Source organism: Monodelphis domestica, chromosome 2, assembly GCF_027887165.1.
Source record: "Monodelphis domestica isolate mMonDom1 chromosome 2, mMonDom1.pri, whole genome shotgun sequence".
Taxonomy (NCBI): Eukaryota; Metazoa; Chordata; class Mammalia; order Didelphimorphia; family Didelphidae; genus Monodelphis; species Monodelphis domestica.
In genome coordinates, this window is record NC_077228.1 from 507,214,461 (window position 1) to 507,232,841 (window position 18,381).

At 40.4% G+C, this 18,381-nt stretch overlaps 1 protein-coding gene across 1 annotated transcript in view; it reads right to left on the minus strand.

Moving 5' to 3' along the window:
* The window catches only part of FAM222B (family with sequence similarity 222 member B), a 69,850-nt gene extending 55,899 nt beyond the window's left edge, over positions 1-13,951 (minus strand). Inside the window, exon 1 of the mRNA XM_056819521.1 lies at positions 13,583-13,951. The gene's annotated coding sequence lies outside the window, so the exon portion shown is untranslated. The remainder of the gene's footprint in view (positions 1-13,582) is intronic.
* Between the last annotated feature and the right edge of the window lie 4,430 nt (positions 13,952-18,381).

The window sequence follows — 18,381 nt, forward strand, 5'->3', positions numbered from 1 at the left end:
AGGGCTCAATCCCCAAATATTGTATGTACTGGGGCAGCTAGGTGGCACAGTAGATAGAGCCAGAACTGGAGTCCGTAGGAACTGGGTTCAAATATGGATTCAAATATTGCCTCAGATACTTTCTAGCTATGTGACCCTGGGCAAGTCACTTAACCCCAATTGCCACCTTACCTATCTGTCCTAGAGTTGTTACCAGGACAAAGTTAATAAGGGTTTAAAGGGAAAAAAAAAGGAAGTGAGCAAAAAAAACACTAATACAATACAAAACACCTAGAAATAACTTCTATGCCCTGGAGGCAAGCAACAACAACAACAAAAAAAAAACACAAACTTGATCATAGACAATATTCTCACCTAAAGAAAAATGAAGTAAATTGAGGAACATGATTTTATTTTACTGTGTGGTGGAAGCTGGTCAACCCAAGCCCTCCATCCCACACAACAAGCAAAAAAAAGAAAATTATGTGTATCTACAACAGAATAAAGTCTAGTCCTCAGATTGAAGAGAAGAAACCTAAGCTTTTAAACTTGTCCTTGACACAATAGATTGTAGAACAAAAATTCCAGAAAAAAAAGATTCAATTCCAGCTATGTATAGCTAATGACTTCACGTCCCTTACTCTGCCTCTCTCTCACATGGTTTTAAAATTAGAAGTGCACAGGACCCCAGTGAAAACAATCTGCAAGATCCTAATTGGGCCATCTTGAGGGCAACAGCAACCTATCATTTACTGATTCCAAGTCCTTTTATCTGTTTTAGTTCTCAAAACAGCCACATCCCTATTTTCTCCCATTATTAATGCTTTAATAGAGAAGCTTATGAAAAATTTGGTTCAGTAGACTCAAATTCCAAATAGTTTCTAAGTACATTATGACCAGAGATGCCTCCAATTCTGCATTTATACAAGCATGGCACTAGTGTTGATTTTCCTGAAATGTCAACACATCACTTCAAAAATCCTGCATCTCTCCCAACTCTGAACTGACATTTATTCAGTGTCATACACAATAAGTAAAACTGCTTTTTCAATATTTTCTTACAGTGGTTCTACCATTGATGAGTGTTGATGTTTTAAATATAAATAACAAATCAGATAAGACTATCATGCCTTTACATGTTTAGCAGCTGTATCGACCCAAGGAGTGCACTCTGTAACTTGGCTTGGATAAAAAACTCAAGGTAGTTAAGGCTCCTGCATTACAAATCCACCAAAGAGATATTATAATAAATCTCTTTCAGAAACAGCTTGTCTAATCAGAAATTGCTTTGTTTTCCCTTTATAGTTACTGTAGTCTTGAAATTGGGGTAGCAATACCTTTTCCCAAATCTCAAGCTATCTTTATCCAAATAGTATTTATATAAATACATATCACTTCTCAAAGGAGCTCAAAGCCCTCTAACAGACGTCATGTTGCTAATTTTCACAGTACCTCAGGGAAAAAATATTATTGAGCATTTATATCACACTTTAACTTGTAAAAGCATTGCACAATTATCTTCATTGGTACTGACGCCTCACAACCACCCACTAGGTAAGCTGCAAGCATTATCCTCAACTGACAGATGAGGAATCAGACACCCAGCAATGTGAATTGTCCAAGGTCATAGAGCCAGTCACTTCTGATCTACCAATTAATTCCTTAGTCTGGTGCTTTAACCCTTAGGTAATCCCATCTCAGTAATAAATCAGTAAGTTCTGTTCATAATTTTCACAGTCCTGGTAAAAGTAGTTCTTAAAAAAAATGGAATATATCTGGATAAGATAGGTAAGTAAAGACTACTTACTGACTTGAATACAACAAGCTATTACCCCCATTTCCATAGCTCCATAGCTCCAGACCACACTCAAAGCCAAAGGACATTGTCAGGCATGCTATCAGCAGAAATTGAGCAAAAATGAAGGGGGGTAGTAGATTCCCAAGTTATTTATTTATCTGCCATGCTTCCCTAATGTGATATATTTGGCTACAAGTTAAGGTACAGTAAATCTAAGAAGAGCAATATAATCAGGGTATGTTATATAGATAGCTGTATGTTCTAGAAGAGTAATAACAAATAGTACAATACAGTGCTTTAAGGTTTACAGAGCACTTTGCTGGTGACAGCCTCATGAGGTATGATTAGATTCAGCAGGTCTGTTAAACTCCCTCACATATATAGGGAAACTATAACCCAAAGAGCAGGGCCACAATTGGAATCCAGTTTCCTTCCAGACTAAATTCCAGGTTTTTTTCACGTTCTTGTGCTCCATATATATATACTGCAATAACATATTCCAGGATTATTATCCTCATTTCACAGATAAAAAAGTAAAAGGTTTCCTGGACTTCATGACCTCCAGAAGAAACTATCAAATCAAACTCTCCCTCCGCAGTACCCCTGCCTCTGACTAGAAAGGATAGAACATGGATGTTGGAGAGCTCCAACCAGATCCTCCTTTCTGTCCTCTAGGAATTTACCTCACCATTCCTCAGCTGGCTGCTTTCCTGGCCTTCAGGATCTCTAGGACCTTAAAAGATGAAATCAAAGGTGAAATTCTCACTGTTTCAAACCATCTCCCTCCTGGCTGCCTGCTAACCTCTTTCCCCTACCTTCATTTTTCAGTCTCCTTCTCACTAGACTGTAAGCAACTTGAGGGCAGGGCCTGCCTCATGACTTTCTTTAAAACAGTGTCTGACAATGGCAACATGCTTAATAAATGTTAAATGGCTGACTCTGAAGATTAAGTTAATAATAAGGTTTAGAATAAGAACTTCCAATCTTGCAATGTCATTTATTTCTGAGGTCCTAAGGGCTACTCTCGTCAGTTACCTAACTAAGGGAACACTTCAGGTCAAGTCAAATATTTATTAAAGCTCTAAGATGAAAAAATAATATTCAGCCCCTCTATTCAAAGACTCACTGGAAAGCAGCAAAACACAATTTGAGCTGTTCTTCAAAGAGGAACCAGTCCATTAAGCAGTAATCTCTGGGAGTGGAAAGCTCAACCATACTTGGTACAGAATTTTGGCACCCCCAAACTAAATGGACAAATGAAGCACTTTCCTTACCACTAGAAAATGATCCATATCAAAGACTGGGAGGGAATATGCATTTACATAGCACCTACTATGTGTTAAGCCTTGTGCTAAGCTTAACTTGAGAAATATTAACTCATTTGACCCTAGCAATCTTGCAAAGTAGGTAGTTATTATCTTCTTTTACAGTTGAGGAAACTGGGGTAACGGAAGTTACATGGCTTGCCCACAGTTACAAAGCTAGTGTTAGAAGCTGGATTTGAATTCTGGTCTTCCTGACCGGCCAAGGCTTTATCCACTGTGCCACCACTTAGCTCCACATAAATAACAGCAGTTTATTGAGAAGAAAGTGAACAATCAATAGCCAGGGATGATAAAATGTGGGACAAAACACTCAATGAAGCGCTAAGGAATTAATCTACTTTCTAAGCAAGATGGAGAACTTGAATTTGCTTTTTGAGTACATATGTTTAGGAGAGAAGGCAATGGTAATCAAATGACCAAGTAAATTTAGACAATTATTTTTCAGGAATTTTTCTTTAAAATCTTTCTCTCCACCTCCATCCCACCCACAAAGGCTTTTTTTTTTTAAACCAAATCTCTCAGAAGTCTTTTAGGATGCTCATCAGTTTTAGGGTTAAAAAGAGACTGGAGATAAAGGTTAAAGATATGAAAAGTTTTCCAGGCTCAATATTCTTAGTCTTGGACTGCTAAAAGACACAGTGGCACAAAGATGGAGTTACAAAGAGAAAAACTATAGTCCACAATTTGGAGTTGGAGAAGCCCTAACATAACTTCTCCAAAAAGATGGCAAACTGGCTTTTCTAAATTCATAATGTGAATACCAAGCAAAGCACTCTAAACGGTTAAAGGGAAATGTTGAAGAGAGAGCGATTTTAGAAAAATACCAGGTTTCTCTTTAAAGTAAATATTAAAAACAATTAATAGTATAGAAGGTCAGGCTCTCTGTACACATTGCTCTATCTCAGAAAACACAAAAAGCCTATGCTAATACTTCAAAAACCACATTCTATACAACCTACTGACTCCAAATCCAGTGTTACTTTCACTGGAAAATGCATCCAATATCTACATCTGATTTTTCTGTTTTCATTCATTTATTTATTTTTGGTGTTAAAGCCACAGAGTTGTACAAACAAAACCAATGCAATCAAGATTAGAAAGGAAACAAAAAACTGTGGGAGAAATTTTTACAACATTCTCTGTTAAAAGGCCTCATTTCTCAAATATATAGAAATTTAAGTAAAATTTATAAGAATTCAAGTCATTCCCTGCCTACCTTTTGACCCAGCCATAGCACTGCTGGGTTTTTACCCCAAAGAGATAATAAGGAAAAAGATATGTACAAGAATATTCATAGCGGTGCTCTTTGTGGTGGCAAAAAAACTGGAAAATGAGGGGATGCCCTTCAGTTGGGGAATGGCTGAACAAATTGTGGTATATGTTGGTGATGGAATACTATTGTGTTAAAAGGAATAATAAAGTAGAGGAATTCCATGGAGACTGGAACAACCTCCTGGAAGTGATGCAGAGTAAGAGGAGCAGAACCAGGAGAACATTGTACACAGAGACTGATACACTGTGGTACAATCAAACATAATGGACTTCCCCATTAGTGTCAATGCAATGTCCACGAACAACCTGCAGGGATCTATGAGAAAAAACACTATCAACAAGCAGAGGACAAACACTTTGGGAACAAAAACATCGAAGAAAGGCAACTGCTTGACTACAGGGGCCGAGGGGATATGATTGGGGATATAGACTGTAAATGAACACTCTAATGCAAATACCAACAACATGGAAATGGGTTCGGATCAAGAACACATGTGATACCCAGTGGAATCGCTCATCGGCTATGGGAGGGGTAGTGGGAGGGGAGGGAGCAAAAGAAAATGATCTATGTATTCAATGAATAATGTTTGAAATTGACCAAATAATGTCTAAAAAAAAAAAGAATTCAAGTCGTTCCCACAAATGGTAAAAGGATAAGGGCAGGCAATTTTCAGATAAAGAAATCAACACTATCTAAAATCATATAAAGATATTTAAATCATCACTGATTAGAAAAATGTAAATTAAAACAACTCTGAGGTACTACCAGGAATCTATCAGATAAGACAGTAAAAGTGATAAATGTTGAAGGGGATGTGGCAAAATTGGAACTCTAACGCATTGTTGGTGGAGTCGTGAACCAATCCAAACCATTTTAGAGGGCAATTTGAAATTATGGCCAAAGGGCCTTAAAATTGTGATCCATTAATCTTTGATCCATTAATACCATTACTAGGTTTGTATCAAAAAAAAAAACTTTTAAAAAAAGGGAAAAGGACCTATTTGTAGGAAAATAGTAGCATGGCAAAGAATTGTAAAATAAGGGGATGTCTATCAATTGAGGAATGGCTGAACTACTGTGCTCCAAGAAATGATGAGCAGAATGACTTCAGAAAAACCTAGAAAGGTCTACATGAACTGATGCAGAGTGAAGTAAGTGGAACCAGAAGAACACTGTAACACAGCCACAACAATATTTCCGGATGATCAACTGTGAAAAACTTAAGTTATTCTCAGCAACACAATGATCTAAGACAATTTTGAAGGATTTATGACAAAGAATGCTATCCACTTGCAGAGAAAGAACTGATGGAGGCTGAATGCAGATTGATGCATACTATTTTTCACTTTATTTTGTGTATTTTTATTTTGGGGTTTTGGTTTATATGAGCATTCTCTCAAAACATGACCAACCTGGAAATATATTTTGTATGATCATACACATATAATCCAGATCAAAATACTTACCATCTCAGGAAGGTGGGAGATAATTTGGATGTTATAATTTTGGAAAACATATGTTGGAGATTATTACATGTAATTGGGAAAAGAAAATATTAAAAAAGAACAACAACAACAACAAAAAGTCTGTGACATAGTAAATGGAATACCAAAGACCTGGACTCTCAGCAGACTCTGCCTCTAATTAGGTGAGTGGCCCTAGGCAAGTCACATTCCCCCTCTAAGTCACCAGTTCCTCATCTCTTTTCATAATTCTTCATCTATAAAATGAAGATTTTGGTTAAGGTCCCTTCTAGTTCTAAAATGCTCTGATTCCATGGAGAGAAACTAAGGTAATACAAGCCAGATTCTTTTTTCCAACTGAGACTGACTCAAGTTCAGAATTCTTATTTTGCATTTTGCACTTTCTAGAGCAATCAATCACCTTTCTATCCTCCTTTCAAGTTGGTATTATTATACAGTATTTTTTTTTAGAAACAACAATAAATGTAATATTATTTGCAGGCAATAAGGCTGAAAAGGTGGAAGAAAATGAAAAGTAGGTCTCATTCTGTTTTAGCATTAAATATGTTCTGGAACATTTTGGACACTTAAAAGATTAATTAAGCTCCTTTTAAAAAGAAATTCATTATGCTGTCATCACCTCACTAAATCTTGCAGTATTCCTCACATAAAATCTTGCAAAACTTTTAGTCCATTTTTTCCTCTCTAAATGATTACTTTGGCCATTGTGTAAGACAGGTTCTTGACTATATTCTTTTAAAGTTTTTATTGATATCTTTTGTCTTTATATCACATTCAGCCTCTGAACAAAAATTTTTGAAGTGAGAGAGAAAAAACCCAACAGATCAAGCAAACTATCCAACACATTGACAGAATCTGAGAATATATGCAATTTTCCTCAACCATAGTCCCACACTTCTATAAACAATGAAGAAAGGTTCATTTTCTAGATCTCCTCTACATGTCATGGCCTCAAGCCCCTTCATCCTCCACCCTCGTTGCCCTCCTATGGAAGCCCTCCAGCTTATTAATATTCTTGTCGGTGCTCAGAACTGAACCTAATATGCTACATGAGGTCTGAGGAAGGCAGAAGACAGTAACACAATCATATCCCTGTTTCTGGAAGCCATCCATGCCTCTGAACACAGCCCTAGATTGCATTACCTTCTCTGGCCATTGCTGAGTCACTGAGCCTACAGTACACTAAAATTTCCAGATCTTTTTCAGAACTGTTTTCTGTCTATCCAAGCCTACCTTTTATCTGAGAGGTTGATTGGTTTTTTTTGGGGGGGGTATCCAAATAGACTCTGCAGTTACCCTTACTAAATCACATCTTATTTAAATTAGATTTAGGCTGGTGCTCTAGCCAGTCAAGATTCTTGATCCTGTCATCCAAGTAAAGATATCCCTACCAGAGGGGATAGGCTAGGTGGCTCAGTGGATTGAGAGCCAGACTTAAAGACAGAAGGTTCTGGGTTCAAATTTGATCTCAGATACTTCCTGGCTGGGGCTCTGGACAAGTCACTTAACCCCAATTGCCTAGTCCTAACCATACTTCTTGCCTTGAAACCAATAAAAAGTATCAATCCTTACTCAGATGGAAGGATTAAAAAAAAAAATCCCCTCCTTGCTTTGTGCCAAAGTGTTTGATGAATTTACCACTTATAGTCTTTTGATTAAATTTGCAAGGCACCTAGCAAATGCATTCTCAGACTTTACTAGTACTACACCTCTGACCAGACATTTGCCATTCCTGTATTTAAGTCATGGCCCAGAAGTCCAAATCCCATTCTCAGAAACCATCTTCTTAGCCAGTTCATGTCCAAAGTTACCTTTCTTTTTTGCATATCTTTCCTTCAATGGGTAATAGGAAAGAAATCTGTACCTTCAGTTCATTGCTCAAGACTTTATAAAGGTTGGCTGTGCCTTTTAGATTCCTTCTGGGTCATTTGCATCATGCATTTTGTTAAATCTTGGGCAGATATCTTCTACCTTAGACACAAGCCAACAACAAACAACTGGCAAGTACCCCTGAGTAGGGAATCACTGAATATTCCTTTTTCACACCTTCCTCTGACCCTTTTGGAATATCTCTCTTGACAGTTTCTGTAGCTCTGCCATATAATTCTTTGGAGGATAAGCAGATTTATCTTCCCCAAGCATCCAACTCTCTCATCTTCAAAAAGAGCTTCGAATTGGTTTTAAGATCTAATTTTACAGCTGTTCTTTTTTCTCTCATTTGCCTATGCAACATCTCTCCAACAACCTGACAAAAGTTAAGTTTCTCCTCCTTCAATTCTCCTTAATAATCTGTAGTATGGACAGGCACATTCCTAAAGTCCTATTCCTCTGGGAGGGAAATGAGTCTAGTTTTCCATTAAGCCAATTCCTACCAATTTTAATGAGAAATTGAGAATAAATATTATAAACCCAGTTTCAGCTTGAAATAAAAATGGAAGTGTATTGATTCAAGCTTAAATTATTTCAGGTTTCTCATACTTTGATTTTCAGAATGAGTTCACAGAGGACAACCATCCACAAAAATAAGTGATCTTAATATAGTCTTTGAGATGAACATTTCCCCCCAAAGGCAGTGGATGTATTTCAGAAAACCAGTTTATTAAACTAAACCATTCTGGCTCCAAATTTCCCTACTTAGAATAAATAATATTTTTAAACAAAAGAGAACATAACTTTCTTAGTGTTCCATTTTTATCCCTCATCAGCCTAAATTTTAACCTAAGATACAGCTCTGACTAGGATGAAGATTACTTGAGTGAGAGGTCAAAATACAGAAATAGGCATTCAACATTTCTCTTACTAATCCAGCAACTAGTTCTTAATTTTATCAATTTCCATGGATTATCTTCTCTACACAGATGACTCTTACATCTAAATACTCAAGTCCTAGTCTCTCTTAAATTCTACTCTTGCTTCACTAATTGCCTATTTTGGGGGCATTTTCAACAGGATGGAGATGAAGTAGCCTGAATAGAAGGCTAGATCCGGAGTCAGGAAGATCTGAATTCAAATCCAGCCCACACACACACTTACTAGCTGGGCAAACTTGGGCACACTTAACCTCTGTTTGCCCTATAAAAATGGGAATAATAACAGCACCAACCTCTCAGGTTGTGAAGATAAATAAGATAATATTTGTAAAGTGCTTAGCACAGTGCCTGACATGTAGAAGACAATAAATAAATGTTGCCTATTATTATTATTGGATATCCCAAAGACAACTCAAACTATCCAAAATAAAAATCATTCTTTCTCCCATTCCTTATTTCTACTAATGATACTATCATCCTTCTAGTTCCCCTCACATAAATCAGTTTGCCAAGTCTTATTTATGTAGCTCCACAATATCTCTCATATTCAGCCCTTTCCCTCCACTCACAAAGTAATTACTCTAGTTTAGGAACTCATCACTTCTTTTCTGGACTACTACTGCAGTCCTAATTGATGTCCCAGCTATTTCCACTCTCCATTCTACCCTTCATACAGCTGCCAAAGTGATACTGCTAAAATATAGGTATGCCCAACCCCCCTGCTCAAGAAGCTTCAGTGACTCCCTCCTGCCTTTAGGATAAAACAAACTGCTTTGTCTCTTAAAACCTTTCACAATTTGGCTCCAGACTATGTTTCTGAATTTCCTATCCATTTCTCTTCTTCATGGACTCTATATTCCAGCCGAATAGTTCTTATTTGTTGTTCCCCATGCAATCTCTAGTCTCCACACTTGTGTAGAAGCTGTGTCCCATGCCAAAAACATAGTCCTTCCTCATTTCAAACTCACAGAAATCTTTAATTCAAAGCTCATCTTATGTGCCTCCTCCTATAAAATGCCTATCCTGATTACCACTTAGTTGCTAGGACCACCCCTGTAATTACTGGATGTCTATTTTCTAGATATTTTTATATTTATTTTCCCTTCTTTATGTTATTTTCTTCAATATTGACCAAGTTCCTCCAAGGCAATGATTGTTTCAGTTTTGTCTTTGTATTCTTAGAATCTAGGGCAGTTTCCCTAACAAAACGGGCATTTAAGTTCAAATAGAAAGAATGAACCCACATTACAATAACTTTCTTACTCAATTGTAAACTCCATGCAGGCAGGACTGTCCCTTTTCCTACTGACTGACTCCATCTCCCATATAGACAACTATAAATACTAGCTGTTACCTAGCTCCATTCCATCTCATGCTCATTTCCCCACCCCCCAACAACATACATCTGTACCTAATTTATCATCCTAGAATTCTTACTTCAAAGTTTCTACAACATTATAATCATATCAAAAATCTCTAGCTTTTCTCTTTAGATCATGTTCCAAGGTTCTTCTTTTTCTTTGCTGCTCTACACAACAGTGCAAGGCCAGAATCCTTTGCCCATTTCCTTTAACTACCTGGTGCAAAACAGTGCTTTATGTATTTCACACCTTCCCATTCTTGCCTTTAAAGTTAAGTCTTCCAAACTGACTCCCTTCCCACTTCCACTCCCAATTACCACATCTCACCTCTTACCCATCTCAAAAAAAGTGTATTTGTAAAAAGGTCTTAGTCAATTCTAACGCATACACTCATCTCCTTTTATAAAACCTTCCAGAATTTCTTTATTCCTTTAGGATTGTTAGAACTATCTTTCTACATGTGCAATGCATTATAAACAAAAAATTATATAGTGCATACTATTATTAAAGAGAATAATTAGCCACCATGGAAATATCACAAAGGGGTCTGCAGTTCAGTTGGAGAATAAACTATAAAATCAGAGTTTGCCTGAAATGCAAAGATTCTGTTTCCATGCATAAGTCTTTAGTAAAAGATGGGAAAAATACCAACCAGATGCTTTTAAATAGAATGCTTTCCATGAAGCATTACCTGATCTTTAAAGGAAATGATTCATTTTATCGGGATAAAGAAAGGCTTAATGATCTTTAAATTATTTCATTTTGGTTTGCCATGACTTCGTGGGAAGTTCTCATTTCCCCATATCCCACAGCCAGCTATCCCCATATTTTCAAGCAAAATGCAAATATAACAGGGAAACAATGTCTACCTCTGAGCAAAAGATTACCATTTGGTATTTATCATCAGCACAAAAGTAGCAACTGAGGGGGGGAGAGGGGAGACAGGAAATTCCCTTCACAGCTGAACAAACTTATATCATTCCATCACAATTCATCTGACCTCTGTCTACTTGTTTGACCTGATGGAAATTTCCAACAGAGAAAATGAATTGTCTCTCAAACTGTTTTGTTTTTTGCTTTAAAAAAAAAAAACAACCATAAATTACCCATACTACCAAAAACTAATCTCACATTTGAAGCTAAATTTGTAATCTGAAGTGACCTAAACATTCATTCAACAAACCCATATACAATTTATTCTGAATCTGAAGTAACTAATCTGAAATGACTTATAATGATTCAGTCAACAAACAATTTTTTAAAACCCTTACCTTCTGTGTACTGGTTCCAAGGAAGACAAGTGGTAAGGACTAGCTTACTGGGATTAAGTGGTTTGCTCAAGGTCACAGTTAGAAAGTGTCTGGGGTCACATTTGAACCCAGGACCTTCTGACTCCAGGCTTGGCTCTCCATCCAATGAGCCACCTAGCTCAACAAACAGTATTACCCACCTACTAAATGCATGGCACTGTGCCAAACTCAGAAGGAAAGACAGTTCAGAGTTTAGACTAGTAGAGTAGGTAAAAAGATAAACTTAATATAAATGATAATGAATGTCTTCTTTCCCAATCTGACCTCTTAACAAAAAGATCAGCTATGGTCAAAGAATGATATCATGGGTTAAAGAACTATAGGAAAAAGTCTAAAACATCGCCCTTTAAATTTTCCAGGGAAGAGAAGTAGAACATGTTTTACCAGAATGAAAAGTTAAAGATAACCAGAATTTTGAGAGGAAAAATCACCTTCTCAACACCCCTACAAACACACTCCCCAATAAAGGAATTCATTCTCCTTATCAGAAAATCTCAGTTGCCCCAAGATTCAGCAGAGTGGCAAATTCACACACCCATTTCAAAGAATACACCAAAAACCTTAGCCATTTTTAATCTCAACAAATCAGAGCCAGTAGGGCTCAGAAGGAAAATTGGACCTCTCTCAAAGGACAGGAAGCCATTTTCTCTCTCAAGATGCACCTGGTTTAGCTCTGCTTTGTCTACCAAAAAAAAAAAAATCCACCCACCCAGCAATGTTCTGTGCTCTTCCTGCCTCTCAGCAAGGAGCCTGCAACATCTTAGGCCTTTGCACAGCTGTTTCTGTCTTTCTTTGAGATCCAGTCCATACTGGAGCCTCCCACCAACAGGGTAACAAAAAACTGGGCTTGAAAAGCTGCTTCCCATCCACAGCTGCTGTGGCCTCCAACAGAGGGCTGAACCTGAACTGGAGGTAATCAGGAATTCCTTCGCAAAGGGAAATTTTTCTTCTTTAAAATGCCAAATTATATTTGCACAGCTCTCACTGGGCAATCCTTCCAGCTTGTCTAGATTACTTTCTGAAGTCATCACATTTGACTGAAACTCACACTGTCACACAGACACCTGGGTGCCACAAGGGGTGGCGAGAATCTGGTCATGGGACCTTGGCAAGCCAGGTTTAGGTTTCCCTTCCTTTTCTAAATAACCCAAAGCCCTTCCTTTGTCCAAATCTACTCATCCATCTCTCCCCTTCTCCCCTACAAAAAAAAAACAAAAAACAGAAGGGGGCAACTAGGTTGCTCAGTGGATAGAGTGACAAGCCGGGAGACCAGAGGTCTTAGGTTCAAATCTGACTCAGACACTTCCGGTGTGCCCCTGGGTAAATCACCTAACCCTATTGCCTAGCCCTTGCTTCTCTTCTGTCTTAAGAGTTGATACTAAAGGTGGCAGCTAAGTGGCTCAAAGGATAAAGTAGGCTTCAACACTAGCAGATCCGGGTTCCAATCTGACCTCAGGCACTTCCTAGCAGTGTGACCCTGAGGAAGTCACTTACCCCCACTGCCTAGCCCTTACAGATATTCGGCCTTGGGACCAATACATAGTATATTCTAGGGCGGGGGGGAGGGGGGGGTTAAAAACAAAACACCAGGTCCCACTAGTCGGGTTCCTGAATACTTCCTCCAGACCAAAGCATCGGAATCCCTTCATTAACACCCACGAGGGGCCTCTTCCCCTGTGCCCGCTCCCACCCCCATGGCACTCACTCCTTCACAGACAGGCGGCCCCGCCCACCCTTCCTGCAGGTGCCCCCGAGCTCCCGCAGAGACTGCCACTCCCCTCCCAGGTCCGGGTCCCAGATCGCCCAGGAGAAAGCAGCTTCCCCCTGAAGTCGTCAAGTCAACAGTCTCCATTTCATAGAAGGGAAACTGAGGCCCTTGGGAAGGGCAGTGACTAGGCCAAGGTCACCCAGGCGCCAAGTGTCAGGGGCAAGCTTAAACTCAGTCCAGCCCCCCACCAATACTCCCCGCCTCCAGGCCCCCGCCCTCACTCCCTCCTTGTTCTGCTTAGAGAACCGCCTTGAAGGTGGGCGCTGGGACCTCCCAATGCCCGGGACGCGGGGAGGGGCTCCTCAACACGAGTAAGCGCTCCCTCCCTCCCGGGGCCGTCCAGCCTCCGCGCGTGGCTGCAGCCCGTACTCATGCCCGGCCGAGTCTTCCTTCCCCACCCCCCACCCCTCCCCTCCCCCGCTCCCGTGCCCGCCGGTCCCTGGATGCCCCCCCCCCCCGGCAGCCGCTACTCACTGTCGGTGACTGGGCCCGGCCCTCATGGCTGCTCCGTCCCCGCCGCCAAAGCTCCCTGCCCCGGCCCCGCCGTCACCTCCACAGCCGCCGCCGCCGCTGTCGGGACTCGCCGGGCGCCGCTCGTGCGCCTGCGCAGCCCCGGTTGCAGGGGGCCTCGGCGACTGGTCGCGCCTGCGCAATCCTACTGGCTACCGTCTTGCTCAGTGCCTGATGCCCCGGATCCTTCCTCCAGGTGCGGGTGAGGCCTGGGTCAGAGGTGCGGATAGGCCTGCCCAGGCCGGGATTTCCCCGCCAGGGACGGGGACTCGGCCACGCGGTTGGGCTCCATTTTGCTTTCCAATGTGCCACAACGCCACCTCCCCCCAGCAGTGCTGCTGCTAAGGAAATGACCACTCCCAGAATGCCCTGGTACCACTGTCCATGGGGTGATCATTCCCAGAATGCCACTGTCCATGGGGTGAACATTTCTCAGAATGCCCTGGAGCCACTGCCCATGGGGTGACCACTCCCAGAATGCCTTGGGGCCCCTGTCCATGGGGTGATCACCCTTAGAAGCCTTGGAGTTCCTATCAATCACTCCCAGAATGCACTGGGTCTTTGTCAAGGGGTGAAGTTAGCTTCCCAGTGAGTGGAGGCACTTTTAAGACATGCCCCAGAAAGTTCTGTGAGCTTCCAAGGATGCACAAAGGTTCACTAAGAAGCTGCTGCAGGGCCCCCTATCTGCACAGGGCTGCTGGCAGATTCCCTGTTGTAGAAGGGAGGTTATTGCTACATTTGCTGCTCTCCCCAGGCCTGGTTCTTGATGAAACATAACCAGAGGTTCTCCTCTGACCAGGGCTGGAGGGCTAAATCCTCCCAGATTTTAAGAACAGCCAGTGGGCTGAGGGCAACCTATTGGAGAGGAAAACCTGTTTTTAAGGAAGGCTTCAAGTTAATTCTACTACAACTTAACTAGGGGGAAAACATCCCAGAATGTTTTCTGCTTAAAATTCTTAGGGTAGGAAAGGGGCTCCTTCCACTTCCTCTCTCCCTGCCAATTTATTCCTTGATGGCAAAACTTTTAAGTTATCTAATTCAATCCAGCTGACTATTAGATATATTACTACCTTATCTTTTCCTATACCTATACCCACATGATAGAAATAAAGCAAGGTAAATAAATAATGGGAACAACTCAGAACTTCTCCCACATGATAGAAATAAAGCAAGGTAAATAAATAATGGGAACAACTCAGAACTTCTCCAGTAGCTTGTTGTGCAAGAAGAAAGCTACTCATTTAACTACATCCAAGCTTCCACCTCCTTCAGGGTATACTCAGGACAAAGGAAAAGAATGAACACAGAGACTGAACTCAGAACAGAACAGACATAACATTCAGAGCAGTATATATTAAACAAGAAACATGCTTCCTAGGGTAGCTAGGTGGTTCAGTAGAGAAAGATCCAGGCCTGGAGACAGGTCCTGGTTTCAAATTTGGCCTCAGATACTTCCTAGTTGTGTGACCTGAGCAAGTCACCTAACCCCAGTTGCCTAGCCCTTATTTCTCTTCTGCCTTAAGAATCCATACTAAGAATGATTCTAAGAGGGAAGGTAAAGGTTTGAGGGGAAAAAAGAGAAGGAAAAAAAAGAAACATTCTTCCTTCTAGTCTGAGGAAATGCCTTAGTAAACCCCATTTAGTGTCTGACATTGATGTCAGTAACTACCCTATGCCACTCTAACCCATATCTTCCGAGAGACAGGTTTGGTCAGAACTCAAGAGTTAATATGGGAAATTGCATGTCGGCTATGGGAGGGGTGGTGGGAGGGGAGGGAGGAATAGAAAATGATTTTTGTATCCAAGGAATAATGTTTTAGATTGACCAAATAAAAAAATAACATTAATTTTAAAAAAAGTTAATGTGGGAGATTTATTTGATGATATATCATTAACATGAGCAAAAAGGACTGTGACAATGATTGTATCTTACCTCACTTCTAAGGGTGTTTAAGGCCCTTATCATTTACTAAGAAGCTCTATCTGTTCGATTGACAAGGAAGTATATAGCACAAGGTTCTAGGCCTCAAGGAACTTATGGTCTCATGGGAAAATGATTATTTAAAAGATAAATAGTAGATGTATATAAAGCTGGGAACCATCCTCAGGATATAGAGTATCAGCTCCACAAAATTCAAGACTATTCAATATCCTTTAAAATACAGCTAAGTAGCACAGTTGGTAGAGCATCAGGCCTAGATTCCAGAGGTTCTGTATTCCTAGCTGTGTGACCCTGGGTAAGTCACTTAATCCCAATTGCCAAGCCCTTACCTTCTTCAGTCTTAGAGATGATATTAAGACAGAAGGTAAGGGTTTAAAAAAAACACTTCTATATTTGAACGCAAGGATAAACAGTTAGGGATGGAGGAGCTGAATTTTTCAGACATGTTTTACATTTTTCTCGGTGCATGGAAAGGAGAGAATCTCAGAGTAGTTATAATAAAAAGTTCAGGGGCAAAGATTCTTCCTACATAAGCAGCTAGGAAGCAGAGGTGGGTTTGTTGTTGTTGTTGTTGTTTAAATGCTCACTCTTTCAACTTCTATAAGCCACAACAACACACATCCAAATACTCAAATGGACTTGTGAACTCACAGATGTAGGTATGCCAAAGGAACCAACTCTCTCTACATCTGCCCATACTATACCACTCCTCTCTGTAGCCTCTCATAAATTTGCCACAGGGGCATCCACCCAGGGTGCTGGGGAGCTTTCTCATTCTCTCTCTGTCTCTTAAACCCTTGCCTTCCATCTTAGAATCAGTACTGTGTATTGGTTCCGGGGCAGAAGAGCAATAAGAGCTAGGCAATTAGGGACAAGTGACTTGCCCAGGGTCACACATCTAGGAAGTAGCTGAGGGCAGATTTGAATTGAGGACCTCCCATCTCTAGGCTTGGCTCTCAATCCACTGAGCCATCTAGCTGACCCTTCTCATTCCTTCTCCATGTGGAAAGAATCCTAGTGGTCTTATCCCTCACTCTCACTATTGACCAGCCCATCCTTGATTTTTCATCTTCATTTGCTACTCAGTGTAGAGATTGGCACTGGTCCGACATCAACCTGCCTCCCCTGAAAAGGAAATTATATCTGTCTAGAGGTGCAGCTTCAGGGCTCCTGACCCACCCTGGGAAGCTGTGTGTGACAGGTGTCAGAGACGAGGGTGAGGATGGCATAGTAGCTGGCAAAGCAGGGGAAAAGGATGCCAGGAGCCACAGGCCCTGAGCTGGCATCCCTGTTGTTAAAACCCATTATCCACCCTAGAGTCTAGCCAGCCTCTGGCACCCAACTGGCTTTAGATGAGTTGGCATTGCTAGTGCAATGATCTTTTGGCATGGGTACATCTTTATGGCGGAGACACCACACAATAAGACTCCTGGTTGTGAAGCCAGGAAAGGGGGAAGGGGCAGCATTATCTCTTCTTCTCATTTAATATAATAATAAATACTAATTAAATTAAATAAAGTTAATTTAAAATTAAATTTAAAAAATTTATAAAAATCTTCCTCAGTCTTGTTAAGCCCCTCACTCTTCCCAACCTCAAATTCTGCCCTGGAGCCCTCTTGTCCTAATTAGTAACTACCTCTCCTAGACTACTGCTCCAGGAAAGCCAAAGCCGCCATTCTTTTTTTTTAACCCTTACCTTATACCCTAGAAGTGGTATCAGTTCTAAGGCAAAGAGGTAAGGGCTAGGCAATTGAGGTTAAGTAACTTGCCCAAGGTCACACAGATAGAAAGTGTCTGAGGGCAGATTTAAACCCAGCCACCATTCTTTATAGCACTTCCTCCTCTCAGGCCATCATCTCCAGTCTGGCTAACCTTTGTTTCCGGGTATATCTTTTCCTTTCTTCTCCCCTCTGGTTCTGAAGGAATTAATTTGGATTAAATAAATGTGACACCATCCCTGTGCATTAGACCAAGTGTACCACCCTGGCTATAACACTCCTGTCTGTGTTAACTCCTCCAATATGGACTTGGATGAACAGCATCTTATACCATATTCCACAATAAATTCAGAATGGATACGTGACTAAATACTAAAAATTGTACCATAGAAGACAGAAGAAAAGCAGCTCATATGTCTTTTAAAGCTATGGATAGGAGATAATTTTTTTTTAAACCCTTACCTTCCATCTTGGAGTCAATACTATGTATTGGTTCCAAGGCAGAAGAGTGGTAAGGGTTAGGCAATGGGGATCAAGTGACTTGCCCAGGGTCACCCAGCTGGGAAGTGTCTGAGGCCAGATTTGAACCTAGGACCTCCTGTCTCTAGGCCTGGCTCTCAATCCACTGAGCTACTCAGCTGCCTCCAGGCGATAAATTCTTGAACAAATAGAGATAGAAGAAATTACAAAAGATAAAATTGAATATTTTTATTATTTTAAATTGAGAAGCTTTTGCACAAAAAGAAAGCAACCAACTGAGAAAAGCAAATCCTTGTATCAAATTTCTCAGATAAGATTTTTGTGTCCAATTGATTGATAGATAGATAGATGCAGGGTCATCTAGTGGATAGAGCACTAGACCTGGATATGGGAGGTACTGGGTTCAAATTAGGTTTCAGATACTGGGCAAGTTACATAACCCTGATTGCCTAGCCTATACCTCTATTCTACCTTAGAACCAGTATCATTTCTAAGAGAGAAGATAAGGATTTAAATATATATATATATATATATATATATATTTATTTATTTATTTATTTATGTGAACATGCATGCAACTAACAGAAATATGTAAGATCAAAAGTTATTCCTCAATAAATGAG